Below are 25012 nucleotides of genomic sequence, written 5' to 3' on the forward strand. Positions count from 1 at the left end.
ATCACAGTGATCGCTCCGTGTTCGCGCCGTGTCCGACTACGACTCACCACTCGTCCGCTTATCGCGTACTCGAATGGTTCCGACGAAATATTGTTAACCGTTTAATTATTATATTATATTATTATTGTTATTTTAATTTTTAACTTAATATACTTCAATAAAAAAAAAAAAAACTTTCATATCGTTATTATATTATTATTATTATTATTATTATACATTTTTACCGTAGTGTTTTTAATTTATATATTTTTATTATTACGTGCGTTTTTCTCTGTGCTTTTCAATTTCGCCGCAGTGCTGTTTTGTATTTTTACCTGTACATATTATTATATTATAATATATTGTCTTTTAAAACTGTGCGCGTTTCACGGCCCCGCCGTTTGGATACAACAATCTCTGCAGATTCTTCGCACATCGACCGGATCTATTATCTGAGTAAGTTTCGTATTTTGTACGTTATATTATTATGCTCGGCGTAGGTCTTAACTCCGTTAGGGTGCGGATATATCATGTTGAAAGTCGAAATGTATACAGAAACGAGAATTAATTAACTCTATATAATATTATTCCGTAAACTATAATCATATACAATTAAACAAAATATTTGCGAGGGCAAAATGCTGACCGTTCGAACCGACAGTTGGTGTGTTAGGGCCACCGAGGGGTCAAAATCTCGGAAAATGTAGTAATACGCTTTTAATACCCTGTTGTCGTGTCTTGGCCCGGTAAAATCCGACGAGTCAATAACCTTTGAAAATGTAGATAATAATTATGGTGTGAGTGTATGCATTTGTGTGAGAGTGTGTGTGTGTGTGTGTATATATGTGTGTGTCTGTCGGTCACATGCATATAATACCATTCAGTTGGTTTTATGAATACGTTCAAGTCATTAGTGCAAATATTAATTAAGCTGTTTGATAACGACAATGGATCGGTTACCTCACGCGCACGCGTTTATGATAAGAACAGTACCTGAATGAACTCGCTCGTACTCGGGAGTAGTTGAATTCGTTTTTTCTTACACATTGTTTAATTTTTCTTTTTAAGTTCGAAGTTGAAAGTTTGTTGTTTTTTGCTCATGCCAAAAAAAAAAACAAAATAAAAACAAATTAATTTTGTTGGCGGCGTTCGTCCTTGATCACGTTAAACCATAATTATTCTTATATAACAATTTTCCCTCGCAAAACGGTTGTCTCATAGATATCGAGTATTTCGATCGTGGCTCGCCTTCATGCTGATGGTGCCTTGAACTTCCCACCGTCCGAGACCTTAAGACGCACATAAGTGTGTGAGACAAATACACTGTTAGCAGCAACCCATGAGCGAATCCGCACCCCAAGGTGGTCTCCAAAATATCCATGTCCTTGGGGGTTATTCGTGTACTCCATGAGATTTGGATGATAGAAAAAGGATCCATGACGTCACCGATGTAAACAACAACTAGTTTTCAGTGCACAATATTAATCGAATTGATATATGCTCGTACGGTGGATATTTGAGTCACGCATTTGGACGTGTGTGTACCTATGTATATTATTCGAGTACATAAAAAAAAACACCGCGTACCTATACCACCGCTCCACCTCCAAGCGAGTTTCACAAGGTTTAACAACGCGGAAGGAATGGTCGCCTTGATGATAACTCAAGTTCTACCTTGAACATTACCTTGATTGCCACCATCGGTATACAATTTTTACATTTTTATCATTGATAGATAGTCTATCTCTTATTATATGGGTTCGAGAGTGAGAACAGAAAAAAAATATACAAACAATACGACGCGATACTATACCCATTAGATACATATATAGGCACACAATATACCACGCATTGGTAATAATTACTATTATAATCAAACAAAAATATTTATGTTGGTATAATAATATAGTATAATATAATATGTACCTATAATATGTATATTAAAAAGATTCATTAATAACTCTAGAACAGCAGTGTTTGACCAACGTGGGTTTGGTTTTTAGTGTCAAGGTCGTAACAATGCATTATCGATGTTTTCGCGTAATGTACCGATACAGTTTTTGATATCCCGCGCATTTTGTTATCATTCTATCTTTGTCAATATTTGTGAAAACAATTCGATTTTTACAGAACGTGACAATAATATGGATTTAAAATGTTCGATCGTTCGTATATATTGGGCCTTGATCATGTTACGAAGACACATGACACACTTATAATAATACAGTTTTTAAAATTGTATAATTTTCTTTTTTTTTTTTGGGGGGGGGGGGCGCAAAATACGAACGTTTGCAGTTGTTGCCACAGACATGTTTTGAAAACAATATGCCTATATAATCGTTTCACTGAGTAGACCATTTTTTCGATATTCTCATTCCGTCGGCCTTGACGGATACGAGACCTTGCTCTGTATAGAATTATGTGAGGTTTGCATTATTTTTCTCCGATTAGCTAATTAAACGATATCACGAACAAAAACTGTGTGATGAAAATACTTTCTCGATGCTTTGGATTCTGGTTGTATAATCTGGTTTAAGTTAATGTATATTAAATTATTTATTTATTTTAATTCCGGGGTGAGACGTGATATTGAGTCCGAAAAACCTTTATTTAATTAGAACTAATTTCAAAATAAAATCATGTTAACCAATAAAAAAACGCCATCCCAAGTAGCAGGTTGACACATAATACATGATAGGTACATAATATTATGCACCTTACCACCACATCAGACGCCGCCGCGACCTCATAGCTGTTGCAAATTCTATTCAATTTGACCTCCGAGTCATTACAAAATTATGATCACCACTTTTGGTGTAGTACATAAAGTACTATGCGGATTGCGATTGACAAAAAAAAACACCAAAGGACGTTTGAACCGATTTCGTCGTCGAAATTCAAACGCCTTATTGTCTGTATTATAATACTGCGGTCCCATAGGTGACCTATAGGCGTACACCTACCTGCGATGACGTATATTTAAAACTTGGTGAAATTGCGGAACAGTTTACGGTGCACGCTGGTTCACTCACGGACCGAGAAACAGTGGCCTAGAGACCACGACACTATCAAGGTGATAAAAGTGGAATGTAAAAAACCAAGAAATAAGTACGACGCGAGGTTTAGTCGTCTTAAAATTAAATACAGACAACTCACAAGTGTATATTATCATGTAGGTAATTCTACCGTAGAAAAATAATTCTTACGCTAATGGTGTTAATTGTTATAGAATTGGAGGGTGCGCGCAATGCAAATGCATATATGTGGTTGGTTAACTTTGACGTGCAAACAATAATAATTATGCGAGACGTCGTTTGATAAAAGTATACAATTCTTTAATTTAGTGACTGTTGTATATTATAAATACATAATTCCCTGCAAAAGTACAATACACCATCTCGGGGATGGTAAAATCATTTTTTAAATTGACCTATTTTTGTTTTAATTCTCTTATATTTATATAGTAGTTTCTATTTCTGTTTTGTCTCTCTGTCGAATTTCCACGAAAAATGATATTGAACACCATGACGTGACAGTTTTCACAGAAATACGACGTGGACTTTTCGTTAATAAATAAATCAATCCTTATATAGGTGTAATATTATGTTCCATATAAATATACATGACACGGTACAGGGTTTGGTGTTAGGTAGCTCAACCGTAAAGTCTGACTAGAGGATTTGATTTCTGTCCGTTAAATTACAATCTGGTAATTTCAATTCATTGCTGAAGTTTATTAATGAAAACAATACTTATAAATTAACATTTATTATATATAATATATAATAAGCAATACAATATAAACAATACCCCATCGTTATTATTATTGAAATAAAAGTTATTTCTAAAGACTAAAGTCATTATATAAAAGTTTTAAAAGTTAATATACTGGAGCAATAATCGAATCACGTATATATTTTGTCGAAGTCAAATTTGTGCATGGTGAAAAAGTCTTCAAGTTTTATTGTAAACGGTACAACTTCAATCACTAAAGCCAAACCGATCTGCGTTAATCCAAACTATATACATAATAATATTAATATATTTTACACTCCAGCGTCACTTTTAAATATTTTAATTCAAAACGATTTCATAAATACTGCAGTTTATAAACGATTTTCCAACAATTTATTACCCGCCGAATGTTCACGTTTAATGCTTTTACTCTACTTTGTTTTACGATTAATATATTATGTTCTAATGTTCTATACATCGAGATCAATTGTCGCTTCTTCTTTAAATACATATTATAATGTCGTGCGCGTGAAAGTATCACGAATGACTTATCCGCCTACCTTTTATATTATATACATTTGCGAAGACACGAACTTGTCTAAACGTTAAGCACACGCGATTTCCCTCGTTATTTATTATTTTGAACGGTTGTATATAGTCTTGAACTATCGCAAAAGTCGACTCCCAGATATTAAAAAAAATATATACCTACGATAATATTGAAAATGCACTCTTTTGTTGACATTATACTAACCCAAAACATATGCCAATATTAAGTAGGTACTCCTGAACTCAAAAAAGCGATTGTGTACAAACATCGATGTCGATGTTATTTATTAAATATAAATATATTTGGTGTGATTATCAAATCAATAAATGTAAAATAATACAATAATATGAAATACATTATATTTACTTTAGCAGTTTAGCCAAGTTTAGCCAGTTTTTTACATAACACATTATTAAACCTCTAATTTTGTTATCATTATAAATCAAACATAATAATATAATATAATCGTAATGATATGATTTGTTGCATACCTAAGTAGATTATAAAATGGTGGTTCTAATTAAATTATTAAAATCAATAAACATTACTCATTAGGTATTATAAATTATAATGCAAAATATATTATCTAGATGGATGTTTGGCAACCACTCCAAAATCATTATTATTATAACAATATAGTTATGCACACTTTAAACTTCAGCTTATTACATGTGTTTTGTACTTTTATCGTTAACAGTTTCAAGTATCTATTCAACAGTAAATTGAAGTGTTCAGAATACGACAATAATTTTAAAACAGCTAATCAAAAGTTTAGAAATAGATAATTTCTTTTTCACTGCACTGTCTTATAATATTATGTAGCGGAGACCTTAAAACGGCTTATCGAACATGCGCCGAAAAAATATGCTCTTGACGATTACAAAATCATGTTCTGGGCCGTGTTATACTGCTGATATCTAATCGACACCTCGGGGAAGAGACGTCGAGCAACCACGTAATTTCCACCATAAACGCGTGCGAGATAAATCCCGATGGCCGATTGATACGTATGATAGGCTCTATGATCAATAAAAAAAATCGCGTTCATTCCTGATATAAAAAATAACGGGACCATAATAATATTTTTAAGTGTCAAGATGTTCCAGCGTATTATTATTACAATACACATAGATGATTGACCAGTATACCCCAAGTCCCAAAAATATTATACTGTATTCTCGTACCAACCATCCCGTTCGTCGTAAACCAAGTCATAATTAGGACTATAGGATTTCGATGCACTTAGCATTGTTTTCCCTGACTATCTATTAATTATAGACTCTAGTATTCCCAAATATTATCCTAAACAATTAGGTACACCAATAATATTTATAACAGAAATTCTCGGCTTTGTCGAGACCTTGAACACGTTCCGGCATATATATACCTACTACCTACTAATAATATCTAATTATAACACATCAATATTCAATATTAATAATTACCTCGCATGTGTTCATTGCAAAACAGATGGTCTAATATATAGTAATGTATTTTTTTCAAAAGATATCCACGACACATCGAGTCAGTTATATGCTATATGTAGGGTCAGTCATTCAAGAAATTATATCGTAACGTAGATATAAATATAACCTGCAGCAACGAAATTAAATAATAAAATATATTGTACCTCATGACTACACACGTCATACGCATAGGTGCGTAGTGGCTGTAGTTGTTTACAATTTAATCGTATTCACATACATTATTATCATAGCCTATATATGCAAAGCAATTCTAACTCTCGTTTTTCGTTAATTTTTTTTCACCGTTTTGCCGATTTTTCACACGCCGTTTTCGTCTCGTTGTCGCTTTTCTTCGTACGTGCGCCTACCACCATTTACAACACCTGTTGTACCTACTATACACCCGCAGCCGCGTAAACGCGTTTCTTTTTATATAATCTCCACGGCGATCTGTAACGGTGAACGGGCGGGAGAGCACACGCGTGGCGAGGAGAAAGATACGGCGGCGGCGGACCGCTATGTAGCCGCCGCGATGGATCGGTCTCCGTCGCGGACGCGCGCTCGAGCGCGTGTTATTTAATTCTCTCGAAAGACGTGAAAGCGAAAACGCTAATAACACCGTTAAAAATGCCGATTTGACGAGATGGTGTTGTAGAGTGAAAGTTGGCTCACCGCTACGCAGAACCACCGGGACCGTCGTTTATATTTATATATATATATATAAATAAGCAGGTATATAATAATATATAGTTGCCACAACCGCGTATATTTGCCCGTTCATTGTGCGATTTTTCTTCGTCTTCTTCTGCTCGTTCTCGTCGTCGTCGTTCTTTCTTTTTTGTTGAGAAAACTGAAACGTTTTGTTAGTCACCAAAAAAACACTATTTTTCGATTTTGACCATTTTTTTTTTTAACTGATATACATACATTTTCCCGTTACTCGACGTATAAATTGTATAGTTAATTATCAGAGTTTTTAAAAATGTTTAGGTACTCGAATATGAGTGTATCCGAATAAATGGATTACCTTTTATACGTCAATGACTGAGGTAGTCATCACGATCGCGGGACGTTAATCATATACATGCTATTCATGCAAATATATATGCTGTCTCCGTCTTACTATATATAACGCTGAATATAGAAAATTTAAAGTTCAAAAGAACCAGTTTTACTCTGTTATTTTTTATATCAAAGTGAATTGTTCTATTATTAAATTTAAAATTAAAGTAAAGGTATTATTATCTAGTGAAGGTTTTTTTTCAAATTATAATTTTAAAACAAATTATGAGCATTTTAAAACTGCTCATACATTTGAAAATGTCCATACCTCAAATAGTTTTAATGACAGCGTTTGAAAAAAAAATACATGGTTATCTATCGAATCAAAGTTATCAACCGACGGTTGGCTGACGAAAAGTATGTATATTATGTTAAAAATATAAATTCTTAGTCGCTCAGGCGTTACATATCAGCACGCATCGATTGTAAAAGCTAGTGAAAACCACCGCGAAAATCGTGCGGCCAAAACCTCATCGTCCACGTTGATTTCATTTATATTTACTATAAATATTACTATTTTTTTCGTTTTTTTAAACACAATTTATTTATTTTAACTATCTATAATAATCAATCGTTATTATAAGAGTATTATCATTATTAATACAACGTGTTAACCTATATAATATATAATATACTACAGTAACATATAGAAAATAGTAAGCACAAAGATTTATAACTCACGTGCACATTAAATGGATAAATTACGGCTGCTAATAATATATATAGTATTACTATTTCATATATATATATAGGTACGACATAAAACCATAAAATAAACCCGAATGTCACCTTACAACGACTACCTACCTACTGTTATTACTATATTATTATATACTACCTATGTACACATAATTCTGCTGCTGCAGCGCCTTATAAAAATATGATATTATTATGTCATTGTATATGGTCGTGTGTTGCCTTCGAAAATAAAAAGCTAAACATTCGCGCGAGAGTAAATAAATATTTTTTTCCCCTTTTACCCCCGACGCGGGGCGTTTGGAATCGAGAAATATTATTATATTCTCGACATCGGGTTAAAATTATTGAATACTTTATACATAGACACGTGCTAATATACACGCTTATACTGTATGTGCAGTTTATGAAAACGTTTAGTCCACTACAATAATATATATATCATAAATATTTTCATATTGACACCGCTACAAGAAATATATTATTATAATTTATTATTTTGTATAATATTATTATAATATTATTGAACCAGCCGAGAAAGCCGTCGCGACGATATGGTCGACAGCGTTTATTGAGAGGTTTTTGTTTTGTTTCGATAGTCTTATCATCGATAAACGAACGTCTGATTTCGTACCGAATGTATAGAAACGGATTTCTAAAATACAAGCCGAATATTGATCGTCACACAGCAGCAAATATACGAGTTTCAATTACGATATATTATAATATAGAAAAATTAATTTGACAGTCCGTCCCTCGGTTGCGAATCACGTTATAATATATGGTATAATATCAATTACCAATAATCATAAATATTCTGGAAAATCTAGAAATATATTATATTCTTCGTACAAACACTCTATCAACATTTTCAAATACATTATCCACTAAATAATTTATAGGGAAAGTGGTTCTCATTTGAAAAAAGGAAGTTTGAATCGCTTCAGAACACTTCTAAAAAAAAATCTCAAGAATTTTGGAAATATGATCTTTGAGTATATATAAAAATCAAAATACGAATTTGAATAAATGTTCAGTTATGTATACCTAATATTGCATTATATAATGAAAACCTTAGGTTCAGCACACTTGGTGATTCGCCCCGTAAAGGCGACGAGAAAATAAGAGCACAGGCGTAATGTATATCATATATATTATATATATTTATATACTACCGACTGTTATTGTTGTAATATATAATTATACACGTCAACCGTGGTTTACGTCGATATACCATATAATATATTATACCACGTGATACAATATCGATGTGTAATATATTTTATCATAGTGCCTATAGTGCGTATATTGGCATGTTCGGCCATTCACCTTCTTTTTTTTTTTTACGAAAAGTGACTTGCTGTTTTGAAAACGTTCGATCTAAGAATCGTTTCAACTTATCGAAAACAAAATAACTAAAACGCGTTGCCGGCCACAATATAATATTGTAAAATTTAAAAATAAATAAATATTTGGATGCGGTGGGCGTCGCGTGACATATGGTATTCGTCATAACAACACCATAGGTAGGTACATTATATTCTTTGCCGATGGCACACTGCAATGTATAATAATATTATGTAATACGGTCGACTGTAAATGTTGGTGGTGTCAAAGTTAAAGTACAAAATAAATTCTCTTTTTAAACTAAACTACATGATACTCGTGTACCATACTACCATGCTGCATTCTCAACTACAGTTAATTCCACGCGTCCGCCCCCGCGTATTTGTCACTTGACGATGATAAAATGTACGATAATCGAGATAGTAGTACAACCGAAAATATAATATATAATATTATAAATGTGTGATGTTGTGCGGCAGACGAGAGCATATAATATTATATTATGGTCGCCTAGATCACTATATATTATATGGTACATCTTTAGTCACGTGGTACAATTGATAAACATTACGTTACCATAAAGTAGAAACTGTAAATTCGCTTGCGTGTGCATTACGATAACTTTAAACCTCGCGCAAATTGCAGACTGCGTTGCACAGGAAAAATGTATTATTATACAGCTGTGTACCTATCGCTGCACGGGTGCATAATGCATATTATTATCATGTGTAGTACCTACCGGCTACCATAATGTTAAAACATTAATAATATTATGAGCTCGTATCGCGTAATACGCATATAAATATATATAATATATGTTATCAACAACTACAACGACGATTGTGCTGCAGTGTATAATTAATATTAATTAAAGCTGTTTTTGCTCAAAACAATAATATAAGCAAAAATAAAAACAAAACCGTTAATATTAAAGCGATTGCAGGTGCTGGGTAGATAGTGCGCGTACATACAAACATACATATATTTCTCACGGAGAAGATGAAAAACACGCGGACGAGAGTGAAAACGAAAGTGTACGAAATGCAATTAAAACTCGACCGTAACCAGAATATTGTTAGGTATCTATAGCAAAGACGAAGACTTGCGCTTTCACATTGGACGATTCTTGAACGAATCCAATTTGTGTATACATTTAAACATTATGGGGTTTTTTTTATTTGAATTGTACTCGTATTTATGTGATTGATTTAGTCATCAAAAGTAATACATGTACCTACCTATCCTGTGTATAATATAGGTACTGAGTGATTCATTTAACGCAACATACCCATTATTTCAGAAAACGGTAACATTTTTGAAAATATTTTTTCCATACTTTTAAGCCGTTCCAATATTTTTTACTATTTTTTATCAATTTAATTTTTTAAAGTTTTACTCTTTTGAATAAATTTTGACATATACATTTCAGATTTATCTAAATTTTAAATACTTATAACTCATAAGCTATACAGTATACTCATCCAAAATACAATATTTTAATGTTAGTACTCTAAAATATTCTGCTTTAGAATAAAGGATTCAAAATTTTTCAAAAACGTTACTAGTTTTTTAAATAATGAGTGTCTACGTTAATTGAATCACCCAGTATAGATGGTCCTGGAATAGGATTTTGGAGGATACGCGAATATTGTTTATAGACGCATTATTAAATTCATTCGGCGACCGAACGAAAACTTAATTCCACTTGACGAAATCGATCGATGCTTTTCTTGTTACAACAATGCCGAAGCCCGGACTATCGTCATTTTTATGCTTTAAAATTATTATACGTACCACCCACCTACATTATTATTATGGTGTATATTACAGCCGTATACGATTTCTTATAGGGTAATGACTTTTGAATCATACGCGCGTCTCGAAAATTGTTTTTCACTCGAATAATATACAATATAATAATGTATACTTTTTATTCTTTCATCACTCTATTCAAAGCGGCGGTTTTCCGGGTTCAACTCCCCTTTTCTCTGAAATTGTATTTGTAGTTCCTTCCCCCGTCCACATTTATTGGCCAGTATAAGAGGCATATCCGTCGTGCATAGAATTTCGTCATTATCTGTCCGTTTGCAAGACAGTCGCAACTTTTATGAAATGTATACGCATGTCTAGAGGGCAGTGAATACCCTATAAACCGCGTGGTTAGCGTTTTGAGAAATAATAATTATTGCACGCATTTTGGGCGTAAAAATTTTGACGGTAGGTACGTATATACGACTATGCCGGGGGGATGGGTGCGTGGGCGTGTGTTATATATTTGCACTGACACCGGTACAATATATTATAATATTATCATAATTAAACACGACGGAGGCGTGAAATATTGTGTACCTATAAACGGACGCATGCACGTCATAATAACGCTGAGCATATAATGCATAAAACTACCACTTTTGTGATAACCCAGAGTATAGAATACACAATCGTAGGTGGTATATGGGCTATGAGATTATATTATCTCATAATCTCTCGATTATAATACTATCGATATATTATTGGAAAAAAAATTACTTACAATCCACACAAAATTCAAAAAATGAGATGACTATTTATAGGAGGTGCCAAATAATTGAAATATAACTTGAACAGTAAGGTAACTGCCTGCAGTATTGCCACCCAACTAGTGTTTTTTTTTCTATATTACCTATTGATTTATAAAAGGTCCCTAAGCTATTGTCTTCGAAGACTTCTAGGGATATCATCAAAAAAGATATGGAGGAAGACTATTTGATTAAATGATTGGTGTCTATGTTTAGATTTGAATAAAATTCAACAGGTAGTGAGATTTGGCCAGTTCTAGGTCTGAGTGGAGATTTCTATTTGTTACATACCATGAGGGGGCAGAGGTTATATCTGACTGAGACACACACATTGGAAAGCTTGCAAGGTTTTTGTATTGGACGGTTTGGCAGAGCCCCAAAGTTGGATTCCATAAAACCAGGCTGGGTGGATTATTGACTTGTTGTATATCATGATCTCAAGTCTGTTAGTTAGTGTTACAGTTTAGATCACAAATGAGGCCTTATATGATATAATTTTTAGAGAAGAAAATTTCGTTTGCGTTATATACACACGTCATTATAATATATATATATATATATATATATACGCGTCGTGTGAAATAAAACAACGCTACTCTAATCGAATTACCATCTAATGCTAATGACATTGTTCGGACGACGACAACCTTCGACGCGTTCATGGCGGCGGCGGTGTCTGTTCGACGCGCGTCACCTTCACATACACCTTGAATTTTGAGGCTATATTATTATTATTATTATTATGTAGGTACACGCAACATATTTGCCGGACGACAACGTGTATGTGTGTGTATAATATTATGATGTTAATATTACATATTGGTTTATACTATATTGTGTGTAATATTATGTATACATGGGTAGATAATATTATATTATAGTGTAAATATTCTGCAGCCCGTATAATATTCTATACGTAGCCCGTTTTGTTCTACATAATATTATTATTATAAAATTACTCGCGCAGTTGTAATATACGAGTTTATATAAAGATTATTATTATAGATTTATATTATTATGTATTTGGTACTATTATTATTATCATCACGATGGTCGGGGGGATGGGGTGTCTGTACCGAGTCGTTATTACACACAAACATATCTATAAACTGAACTTCATACTTACTTTTTTTCCGTCTCCGTTGGACCCCCTTGTTTATTATACCTATATACACACACACATATATATATACATACGTGGTGAATTTATCGTACGTACATATACATATATACAATAGTACATGAGTGTAGCATATACACAAGCCCACGTAAACGTGTAATAAAACCGTTATGTGTGTGTTCACGGAGACTTTATATATCACGCGCGCTGTACTGTATTATATATCGACTTGACCCGATTCGCGTGCTCCGAAAAACACGTACGCGCGTAAGGCGTATCTATATATAGCTATGTATATATATACGATTATGTATAAGTCATATACGCGAAGAAGATGTCCGGATAATATAGTATAATGGTCGCGAATTAGGTGACCTAGATACGAGCTGATATCTCCGCGAGGATACTGTCCACCACCAACACCATCCCTTGTATACCGTCGCCAAAGTTCACGTCACACAGGTCACATCTACGGATACCAGTACCTACATCACTTCTTCCGGTATACAACATAAACGTGTTCGGGGGTAGTAATAGTTGGTACTGTGAAGCAGGTATATTCATTTATGATAAGATAATATTATAATATTATGTGACGACGGAAAAACGCAAATATACACTGTTAGCACATATTATTATATTGCTACACTACACCACGAACCAGCCAAGTCCTGTCCCGCGTCATTATATCACTTATGTTTTCTATGGACTCTATATTATTATACGTAACATGTTATTAGAGTATGTCGCCAAAACCTTTTGTACCAGGTGGATTACCCTATTTTTATATATTGTAAAGAAAATTTGTTTTTTTTTGTAAACATAATATTATCATCGGACATTATTTTATCAACACGCACCGGTTCGACGGTAAACCGTGCGCGCGTCCACGGCCGAGTATAAATAATAATAATAATAATAATAATAATAAAAAAACGGTAAAAAAAAGAGAAACGCGAAAATATAATCGAAAAACAGTTGTCCAGTGCGTATACGTACAGGTACTTTCACCTTCGACACGATTTTGTTTTCGGTTCGGCACAAGAGTCTCAGGTATACACGTATATGTATACTATATATATATATATTATATTATCCACCTTTCCTTTTATTCGAACTCGCGCGCACAACTGCAGTGCGGCTGACGGAAAATTCGCTTCTGTTTTTTTTTTATTTTTTTACAAACAAATGTACCGTTGCGACGATCGCTTTCGTTTTTCGTTAATTTTTTATGCACTTATTTTTTCGTCTCCGCGGTCGGTTTCGTCGACGCGACCTCTGCGGCATCTCCAGCCACCGCAGCGTCGGAAAACACTAAACAGTAAACACTAAACTACGGTATATAGGTACCTATACAGTATACATATACGATATACCATAATTCACCGTAGAAAATCGTGAAAGATAAGTCTGTGCATAAACACAATGTTATACCTATATATTATAATAAATTCATCGATTATGATCGTCAAACGGTTGATCGAGTACTCGTCGGTGCAACCCGAAAGATGAAAAATGTGGGTCTCGGACGAGACATTCAATCGGGCTGAACCACGGCTGGAGACACGGCATCCGCGAAGACGAGGACGCTCCGCCGGCACCGATTCCTTCGAATCGTATATCGGAATCTCGGTTAATTAATTAATTTTTTATCTTACTAATTAACATAATAACGCGGTCATAATTATGTCGTTTTTGGAATTTCCGGACGATTACCAATATCTGCACGAAGGCCTCCGCTGAAAGACGTCCAATTTTTGAGATTTTCTTCACCAACATCACACGCATAATTGTCACGCTACATAATTATAGAGGGTTCGTACTTATATTAGCGTAATAAGATTTTAATAACCGAACAATTTATCCAACGTTTTATGTTTGTTTTTCAATGTTTATATAATATGGTTTTGAACTAGGTAAGTACAGTGATTTTGATTCGCGTCAATTAAAATAATTAAAATAATTTATCCGACAGTTTGGTAAAATTATATTTATTTATATACAAGGTTAATTTAAATACGTACACACATCAATTATTGTTTGTTTTATATTTATGTCTCAAATAACTCAAAACTCTTCATACTATATTTACTTAATAACAATGTTTTCTCATGATCATTCTATATTATTTTATTCGTGAAGTTTCTATAATACCCTCCTCCCGCAACGCTGTGTGCAATAGGTTTGCGCGCAGGTCTATACATAATAGTCCATAACCTATACACTATGTCTATACTTAACCTAACAGCTAACCTCACCTATGGTACTTTGGTATATAATATATAATATATTACATTAGGTAGGTATAATGTATAACCCGAATACCCGATGTATAATGTATGATTTATTACCGCGGTTTAACGCGTCGTCGTCGCCGAGGACGATATAATATAAATCACTCACAATTATCAAAACAATTATATATACGTTCGTCGCGACAGCGCATGGTCATAAATTGTACAAATATATTATTTTTGACTGTAGTTGTAACGAATAAGCCAAAAAAGTTATGTTGGTTTTCGATATTATTTTTAATTTACACGTACAAGTTACTGCATGAACGGTGAAATCGTCATGACGTATCAACTATAAAACATCGTTAAATATTTTTTTTTAAAACTGTTTATTTAAAACGGTCAAAACGGATCTGTGTATATACATTTTGTGTATTTAAAAAAAAATTGAAAGTAATAATTATTTCTAATTTATCCAAACACGTCATGATGATCCAAGATAGATGTATGCCAGTTTGTTACATGCGTCGTAAATTTTAGTCAGACAGAAGATGAGTATAATATTACCATGCGTTTATACATGTTATATAACTTGCTATACTTTATATAGGTACTATATTCAGACCATCGAACCGTATTTCGATTTTCTTTTTACTCGGAAGAGTTCTGTCCTTGGAATTATGAACATTTTTTTTTTTACATTTTGGATTGACTTCTGTCCTTTTGTCCTCCATCGTTTTGTTATCTGTATGTTGCTGATTCGTGTTCTGTATACCACGTCAAGTGTATCACAACCAATCCGCAAATAGAGTTTTTAGACGGCTTTCAAATTTTGCAAGTGCTTTCACGATAATATAAATCGACTCGACTGCACAGCACTCCTCTTTATTGTTAGGGAGGACTGTTGTTATGCTAAGTAGGTAACTATATATACATGCGGTTAAGTACAGGTAGTTGTCATAAAACAACCAATAGTGTTTATATATATCTCTGTGGTTTGTATCTAAAATATAAATACTGTATCAGCTTCGACCTGCAGCGTAGTGTTAGCATTGGGATTTTGTAAAGAATTTCCCGGATCTTTACCTGTAGCGTAAACTTCAAAGTGCTGTGGCTGATTCCACCTACTCCAAATCGGAATATTCAGTGTTTCGTAAATCGTATAATATCGAGACACCAATAGAAAATGGTCCAAGACCCTATAATAAAACGAAATACTGCAAAACAATACACATATTGTTATTTATATGGGACGTTGTAGGTATATAATATTGTATATATGTTAAACGGAATAGTAAAAAGAAGAAACTGTGAACACAAAAAAATTATCGTAATATTTATACGTCGATTATTAATTGTATCTGCGGGGCACAGAGCCGATTGTTGTGTTTTTGTCGACGTACATATAATATTGATAGTATCGGTGCTACATAGCTATATAGGTTTTTGGTAAAAATTTAATATGTAGCATGAATAGGTACGAGACGCTTTGCGTCATCCCGACATCCGGTCTAGACGAAGCACGTCAAATAAAAACTATTTACACGACCCTTATATTAGGTATATAGATTATGGAACGTAAGAAAAATTAAAAACCTATATTATACGGTTACAACAATATTATCATTGCAGCTATTACCTATTAATATAATAATATCAATATATTAAGTACATAAATGTATTTATAAGTCGTTCCTGTCCGCTGTTTGGAAACCAAAAAATCAACAAAAAAATTCGTATTCGTATACTAAGACGCGGGTGAATGGAGGGGGAGTATAAAACAAAATCGCAATAACGATATTAATAATTATAATAATAATAATACGAGTATATTGTATATTATACTATATTATAATATAGCATGGCGTATAATAGAGGTGCCTATATTATATTATATTATAGAATAGGAAAAAAATTGTCTCGCGGGCGCGTGGAGATATGATTTCGGCATAGACATTGAACAGACAAGGCCGCGGACCTCGACGAACTTCCCCACCCATCATACATTTATCACCCCCACCACCACTCGCACGCACCCACAACCGTACCCGCACGAACCTCCGGTTTTTCGCGAGCCTTCGGCGCGTATATAATATACGAATCTTCGCACGCGCGGCGGCGGGGGACACCCTGTATGGTAATTTTCGCGTGTGTGCCGCCGCCGCCGCCAAATCTGACGAATATTCACGACCGTCACCCACACACACCAACCTATGGTGTAAACACGCGTACATATTCACGCACACACGTACGCATGTCCTCTCACCGCTCTGCCGCCGACACCGAACGGCCTTGTCGACGTGAAAGTGATCCGGCCGAAGGCTGCGACCTTCTTTTGGGGTCATCCGTTTCGAAAATATCAATTTTATTCGTATTTTTTTTTTTTGCTAAGGAAAAAAATTAATATATATTTATTCTTCGGTTTCTTTTCGGCCACCGGTGTTTTTAGTTTACATATTTGCGTGACTCTCGATGAGCAAAACACGATGAATTTCGCCGCGTGCGCATTCACTACATCATTTACGCGCGGTGTGAAAAATATTTTGTATTTGTATAGAACACGCTGCTCACGTAAAATATGTATTAAGTATGTAATTGCCATAATTGGTATAATATTTTTTATATATATATTATATACAATAATAGGTGACGTTTGTTTTTTTTCTTCAAATTTTAATTTCGTACACTGCTATTTTATAGGTCCCCTATAATTTTTGAGTGAAAAACTACTCGGGGACATGCAGCCTGATATTATTTAATATAAATGACGGTGGCGGAATTTCCGGAAAATCGAGAACATCTAAAGATACGCCGAATGAAAAGCCCATTCCAACAGACCGCAAGAAACTTGGATTTTCCGGCATCCACGCTTATATTTTATCTATATTATATTTACTTGTAAATGTGATATTAAGATGTTATGATATTATGTGCGATTTTCAAAAACTGTCGAGCGGCAGATTCTAGTTTTCAGCATAGTATACATTATTCTAATAGACTTGCTATAAAGTCATTTGATTATTTGCGAACACAAGGTTACTACCTATCGTTCCACGAGGTTAATAACAACCTATATTGTTATGGCGTATGCTGCACGATTCTATAAAGATATAATTATATCGTTAATTTGCCGCACGTAAAATATCTCAAAAGCAGTTATTTTATATAAGGAACTGATCGGCTTTATGGGGTGGTATATGATGGTGATATTCGCAAAAATATTATTATTCTTATTCTTATTATACTATTTTACGATACTCGAGTCGGATTTATTGCGGCGTGAATCGGGGAATACAGTCGCTATAACTTTTTATGCAATAATAATATATATTATTATTAAAAAATGTATAATTGCAACGGTCTGTCGCACATCAAAAGAGCTACTCTTTACCACGGCGACGCGGCATAGTATATTATATACGTTTACGCATGCACCCTCGACGACGATTATAGAAATAATATTAATAACAATAACAATATTTATACATAATATCAAACTCTGGTTGTGCAATGACTCGTTGGTTGTGGTCGCACAATCACCGTACCGCCTCATCGAAAAGTTCAATGGCTTATCGTAGTTATTATTATTTTCTTCACCACCGCTGCCGCCGCTGCCACCGTCTTTCCACGCCCGTCTGGCACGGTGGTGTGCACAGGTGGCGCGACAGCGCCGAGCGCCCACGATCTCCGCCGTCGTCGCCACCCCCTTTTCCGGGGAGGGTCGTCGAACCTTGCGACATCCCTTACTCAACACAATATATATATTTGCTACTGCTGCAGCTATCAATGACTATATAGTATATACTGTCTACCACATAATATACACCCTCTTGACAGACAAACGATATACTAGCATCCGAAGACGGCGTACCCAACACACACTGCGTATGTTTTTTTTAATAATACATATATTAAATTTCGTGGTTTCTTTCCGTTAATTATTATATATTTCTCCGACCCCGATTTCGGTCAGAAGAAAATATCAATTTTTATTTTATATCATTACTTATATTATTACACTATTATTATACTATTACGCGAGCGCGACGATTGAACAACGCCATCACTGTAGTCATCGATGGCAAATATATAATATTATAAAATAAGTACAAAATATATTATATTGTATAAGTAGGGTTTAATGAACCTGGGAAAGTGTTGCGCTGCGGTGCCAGCTACTTACGGGGGCGACAACCGCGGTTAGTTATATACGCGGTGGGTATTTAGGGGTTGCAGGTGATTATCCTATTGTATGCAATTCACACCGAATATAATAAAACGTATATAATTATCTGTTTTGACTCGAAACCGATACGAATTTTAATAAACGAACGGCGCCGTACACCGTTACACATATTGTATAATATATTAATATATAATATAAACCCATATAATATATAATAAATATTTAGGTACATATAGGTAACAGACCGGGACGGCGTATACCCAAGTATCCTATAACAAGTGCACCGTGCACGTAATATATATATATATGCCTACTTTTACCTCTTCGAAAAGGTTTGTTCACTGCGACCAGGACAACTTATTCAATATGTTGAATGTAATTTGCATTGTTTTTGATAAAGTTTAATTTAAAACTGTTCATCTGTTGAAATGAATATTTTATGCATCACAATTTATTCAAATATTAAATATAATATTAACGTTTCTTTATTATGCTTTATCATCATTACCTATGTTTTCATCAATTTCTAGTTTTTTAAATTATTTTGTTGTTTAAAAGTTTGTTTCTTCTTCCGGAAGTTCTTCTGTTACGATATGAATCAGACCATGTATACTATATATATATAAATATTCTACCAATATAACATATTGTTTCTATATTTAGACAGTTAAAGATGCATAAATATTTTTACCTGAAAATCACAAGGAATATTTACGTTCATTCGTAACATATCACAATATATGTGTTTGGCTGAATAAACTTTCAGTAGGTACCTAGTGATTATAGGTACTATACTTTTTTATGGTTATAATTATGTAATTAGGTATACGATCGAAAAACATAAACTTAATGCAATCGATTATGAATCGTTCAAGGTATTTGGACTATCATTTGTATTAATAAGATGCTTTTAGTTATTATAAAAAATAATACATATTTTTAACATGACAGTCGATATTTTCTCGAATGAAAAATTTGAATACCTATGTAATAAAAACTCAGAACGAATTGAAATTAGGCAAAATGTCGCAAGTTGATTGCAAACGATTCGATTCAATACTCAACCATTAGAAATGATAATACATCAATACATATTAATATATTATTATTATAAAGTTGTAACTTTTCGTACGTAAAAATTAAATTACAATTTTTATCATGTGATAATAGTAATAATTATTATTATTATTATTCGTCATTCGTATTTTATACCGTCGTTAAATTGTCGAATTTATTTTTTTTTTCATATAATTATAATCGATAATTTTATTTATTTAGCATACCTTTGTTAATATTTTGTTGGTTTGATGTAATCAAATATGATGTATTTAATTATAAAAGTCATTCGCGGAATGGCTGTTTTCTACACCTCTGTCATTGATTAAGCAAAAATGAATACTTAATTGATCATACTGTATTGATCAATTTTTCGCACGATCGTTACGTTGCGTTGTTATGACTGTTTTAAGTTATTTAATTATTCGTAAATTTTGCACCATGCATGTTATATGTAATAAAATATTAATGTTCTTTAGATTTAATATACCTACTTCTTGTCATCAGGCATTGGTATGGCGAGAGAGAACCAAACGGACCGGACTGGCATAGTAATAATAATAATAATATAATAACAACAACAATAATCGTATGGTAGGTACTAGGTACCTAACCCACCTATCGTAATTTATAACGTATTTTTTTCAATCTACGTAGGTATTAGAAAACACTGGAAATTGGTGTTGTGATTATAAAAATATATATTATAATTGTTATTCGCTTAATTATTATTTATTACCCGACCTGTTTTACCCGTCGCGAAATAATGATATACACTTTACACACACATAATATTATGTAGTATAATGTAGCTGTAGTCCCGATCCGCATGCGCATATCCACTCACACTGTCCAACTACATGCCAACACAGATGGAAAACGTTTTGCTAAAATATAATCAAGATAGGTACAAACAATTTCAAGCTATTATGACTTTTGGTTAGAAGCTAATAAAAAAAATAAAAAAAAAAAAAACTTTTCCGAGTGTACCTACTACATCACCCGTGCATTGTAAGTTGTAACTGGTATATAGTTATAACTTATGATTTATGACGTATACACACTCATCCACTCACATACACACGCAATGTGATCGATATTTAAGTGTTTATTCACGCATTGAAAAAAACATTTTAAAATAAAAATTAAATTGTATACCTACCTATGTCTTTGTAAAACAACGTTTTTGAAAAAGAAACTATATTTTTACAGTTTTTATCCTTATAATTTTTTAAGTCTGACTTTTTTAATAACAAAGCGTACATTTTTAAATTTATATTCCTAATCAGAATATTTTCTGAGTACTTAGTTTTGATGCGCCACGATGAGCGGAGTACATTTTGCGAGGTCCTTCCCCCCCCCCCCCCATATGAAACCCTACTCCACTCATTTAAACTTTAAATACTTATAGCTAATTACCTGCCTACTTGTTAGTAAAAATGTATTGTTTTTATGTGTTGCGACTTGCAAGTGAATAATGAAAAATAAAAGAACCACACATTTTGCTTTACACAAAAGTTCACCCTTCACCAACAAACTGCACCGCAGGTCATAAAGAAAAGTCAATATAAAATCTTTATTACACTTTTCCGAATTGATAATATTCTTTATAAACTCAATAATATAGTTTTAGAAATAATGAATATTTTGCAGTTGGCAGTTCAAACAACCCAATCACCTTATCGACTCTACGATTATTCGCATTATACAACTGAGTACTCACGTTATATTATTATTATAATTTAAAATAATATACATATTTAAGGTATCCAATAATCGTGTGCACTTACGTCAGTCTGAAAAGATATAAAATATGTTGTCGAGTTTTTTTAAGTATATTTAATTTTCCACCGTGTGGGAATAATGGCGCACTTAAAATTCTAGTCGTTCGCCAAATTTATAATAAACAATAATATTACAATATCGATCCGATGGCAAAACGCTGCAGCGGACTCGTTCACGCGCGAATTCGCATCGTAGCTGAAAGTCAAATACAACATAACAACAATCCGAAACCGTTGACCAATATTTTATAGGTTAGCCTATATACATATATGTACCTACCTACCACGACATCTTAACATGATATTATATAGCGTAATAATATTATACCAATATAACGTGCCGTAGGTACGAGTTAGGTTAGGCTGACGAGTTCTTGATAATTATATTATTGTTAGATATAATTATTATATTATGTGCACGCTTAGAAATTGTTTATCGTTTTATAATACAAGTTTATACGTCCCGGCCAAAATCGAACTATGGCGTATAAACAACCGTTAGTTCGATTTTTTTCACCTGTCCAAGATGTACAAAAACGCTTTCGTTTCTGTGATTCCGAAACCTGCTACTATAGGGGGAGGTACATCATAATATTATCAAAAGTAATTATAATTTTATTATTATAACATTAAAATGCTATCACTTTCGAAGACAAACATGGTTATAACGGTATATTTATACCTAAGCACAGTAATTCATATATTAATATATTTTATAATAATTGTAGAAAAAAAACCTAACTACCGATACAATATTTTATTGATATATAGGTAATAGATTTATTCGTTTGTTTGATGAGAAATCGGTTCCGAGAAAACTGAAGCTATCTGATACTGTCTGATAGTAACAAAAAAAAAGTTTGACAGTCGAACAAATGGGACATGTGTGTAATGGATCCGTTTTCTTTTTCTCGCAGTATACAACGAATTATAATATACTTGAAATCATTTTTTTCCACCGCTAAATACGAAAATTTTCATAATTAGGTATTCGTTCGATATTAACTATGTATATTTGACAATAAATTTCGCGCCGCCGCAAACTGATATTAATAATATATTAGGTATAGGTAATATTACTATCATCTCAGTCCCTACAATTTTATTCTAGATGGTCTTGTCATCAATATAATAATTAAATAATGTATAAATAGACATTATATATTATAATATTTTGTACATCATATTATTTCGAACTATTTACTATTTACGCATTATTTTATATTTACTAGAACTGAAAAAATTTTAATGCCACGCACACACAATATTAAGTACACTAACCTAACCTAACCAGCTAAGTTCTAAATAGTAATTATACTAACCCAACACACGCGTCTCGGACGTATTAGCTGGTACATATAAAATACATCTAAATAATATACGCATAGGTACAAATATAAAATAATATTATTATGAGTTATGACTTATGACTATAATACTGCATTATTACATAAGCCAAGTCGTCATACACTTACTCCTTAGTCCCAATGGTTGTGATAAGCGTGAAATAATTATAAGTACCTATATATTAGTATATTACTACATATATAGTGCGAAGCACGCACGTCTATATATTATAATGTGCAATAAAGAAGAAATCTAAAAATTTTAAATTTTTCTTCGGTCGTTTATTTTGTGTGAGACGACGACGAGGCGTATTTTGAGGCGGAGAAAACATTGTTGGTATTTTAATATACCATAGAACAGTCTTAATACATTTTTTCATTGCGTTCTGAACAAAAATTATTAGAATATCCAACAAATATATTCAATAAATATTATCGGGACAATAGAACTTAGTAAAATTGTGTACTTTAACACTTCAAATAATAAATATACACTATATACATTTATAGTTATCGGTTTTAGTGTTAAAGGGTGTGTGCTATTGCTAAAATATTACACCAAAACAAGTCACGATTGTTTTGAATATTTTTTTTATTAAATAATTAGAGCTGTGGTACTCGAATATTCGAGGTATTATTTTATATGCATAGTTTAAAAAAAAACTCGTCCGGTATCCCTTGACACTCCGCCTCTTCTCTATTATTTTACAGGTAGGTAGGAACGTATTATAAACTAAGTAGTAAAAGTAAGTACTAAATTCTTAGAGTAATATAATAAGCAATATAATAAGTACTAAGTAGTAAGTAGTATAAATTAATTAAAATAGACTATAATATTATTATACCGAATACAATCGATATTCTTTATCTATATAACTTAAAAGTATATTAACATAACTTGCGTAGTCTTAATAAGTACTCAACTTTTCAGTGACGTAATTATAGTGATTGGTTATAGGAGGGACACTATACCATATATTATGTTTTTTTTTTTTAAATTTAATATCACGAAAAACCTTTGTTTCATTATCCCCATTTTAGTTCTCAAGTTATTCGGCCACATACAGGAGCTACAGAAGACTAATATAAGCCGCCCCCCCCCCCCACCCCAAATCGAACGGGGCTACAAGGGAAATAGGTATAAGGAAATAGATCGACGAACTGTTCAACTGTATATAACAATAACGTACCTATATATAGGTATATATAGATAATAGCGTTGTCTCTCGGCGGTAGATTTATAATATTTATTAATCGAATATTATAAGTAGGTAGGCACCTACCTATAATATTACTGACAAATTACATCTGGAAAAATTCTACAGCGGCGATACGCGCGCTCTCGAATCGTGACGGTTCGATTTTATATATTATATTATAGCCCCAACAGTCGCCATGGATACGCGTGCGCGTCTTAAAATAATAATAATAATATATATACGTGGTATACCATTTCCTACGACCTCGGTCAAAGGCATTCGTGTTGCGACCGCCGCCGCCGCCGTTGCACCCACTTGATGATATTATATTATTATTTCTGTATATACCATAGCACTATATATGCCGCCGCCGCCGCTACCCAATGCACCGTACGCTGCGCCGTCTTTTAACGACTTTATAATAATATATTATTATTATTTTGACTCACTTAGCTGACTCTTCGTCATTGCAGAATAAAGGTCCTACCTATGTGTAAGCTCTATTATACGTCGCGGACTATATAAAATATAATATTGGACTTATATAATATTATACTTAGAATATTATACTTTTGCCGGATGTCACCTATTCAACCGACGGAACCTCTTTTTTTTGTTTTTAATTGTGAGCAGTCCCAAAAGCAGACATGCCGCCGCTGGACATTCGAATGCGAAACCATTTCACTCATGACTC

General features: G+C 33.2%; 1 protein-coding gene across 2 annotated transcripts in view; it reads left to right on the plus strand.

The window, feature by feature from the left end:
- Nucleotides 1-223: 223 nt before the first annotated feature.
- LOC100164031 (ecdysone-induced protein 74EF) overlaps nucleotides 224-25012 on the plus strand; it is a 133908-nt gene continuing 109119 nt past the window's right edge. The window contains exon 1 of one of the 2 annotated variants that reach the window (XM_029491578.1): nucleotides 224-435. The gene's annotated coding sequence lies outside the window, so the exon portion shown is untranslated. The remainder of the gene's footprint in view (nucleotides 436-25012) is intronic. The other variant, XM_029491579.1, reaches the window with a different exon arrangement.

Source organism: Acyrthosiphon pisum, chromosome A3 (assembly GCF_005508785.2).
Source record: "Acyrthosiphon pisum isolate AL4f chromosome A3, pea_aphid_22Mar2018_4r6ur, whole genome shotgun sequence".
NCBI lineage: Eukaryota > Metazoa > Arthropoda > Insecta > Hemiptera > Aphididae > Acyrthosiphon > Acyrthosiphon pisum.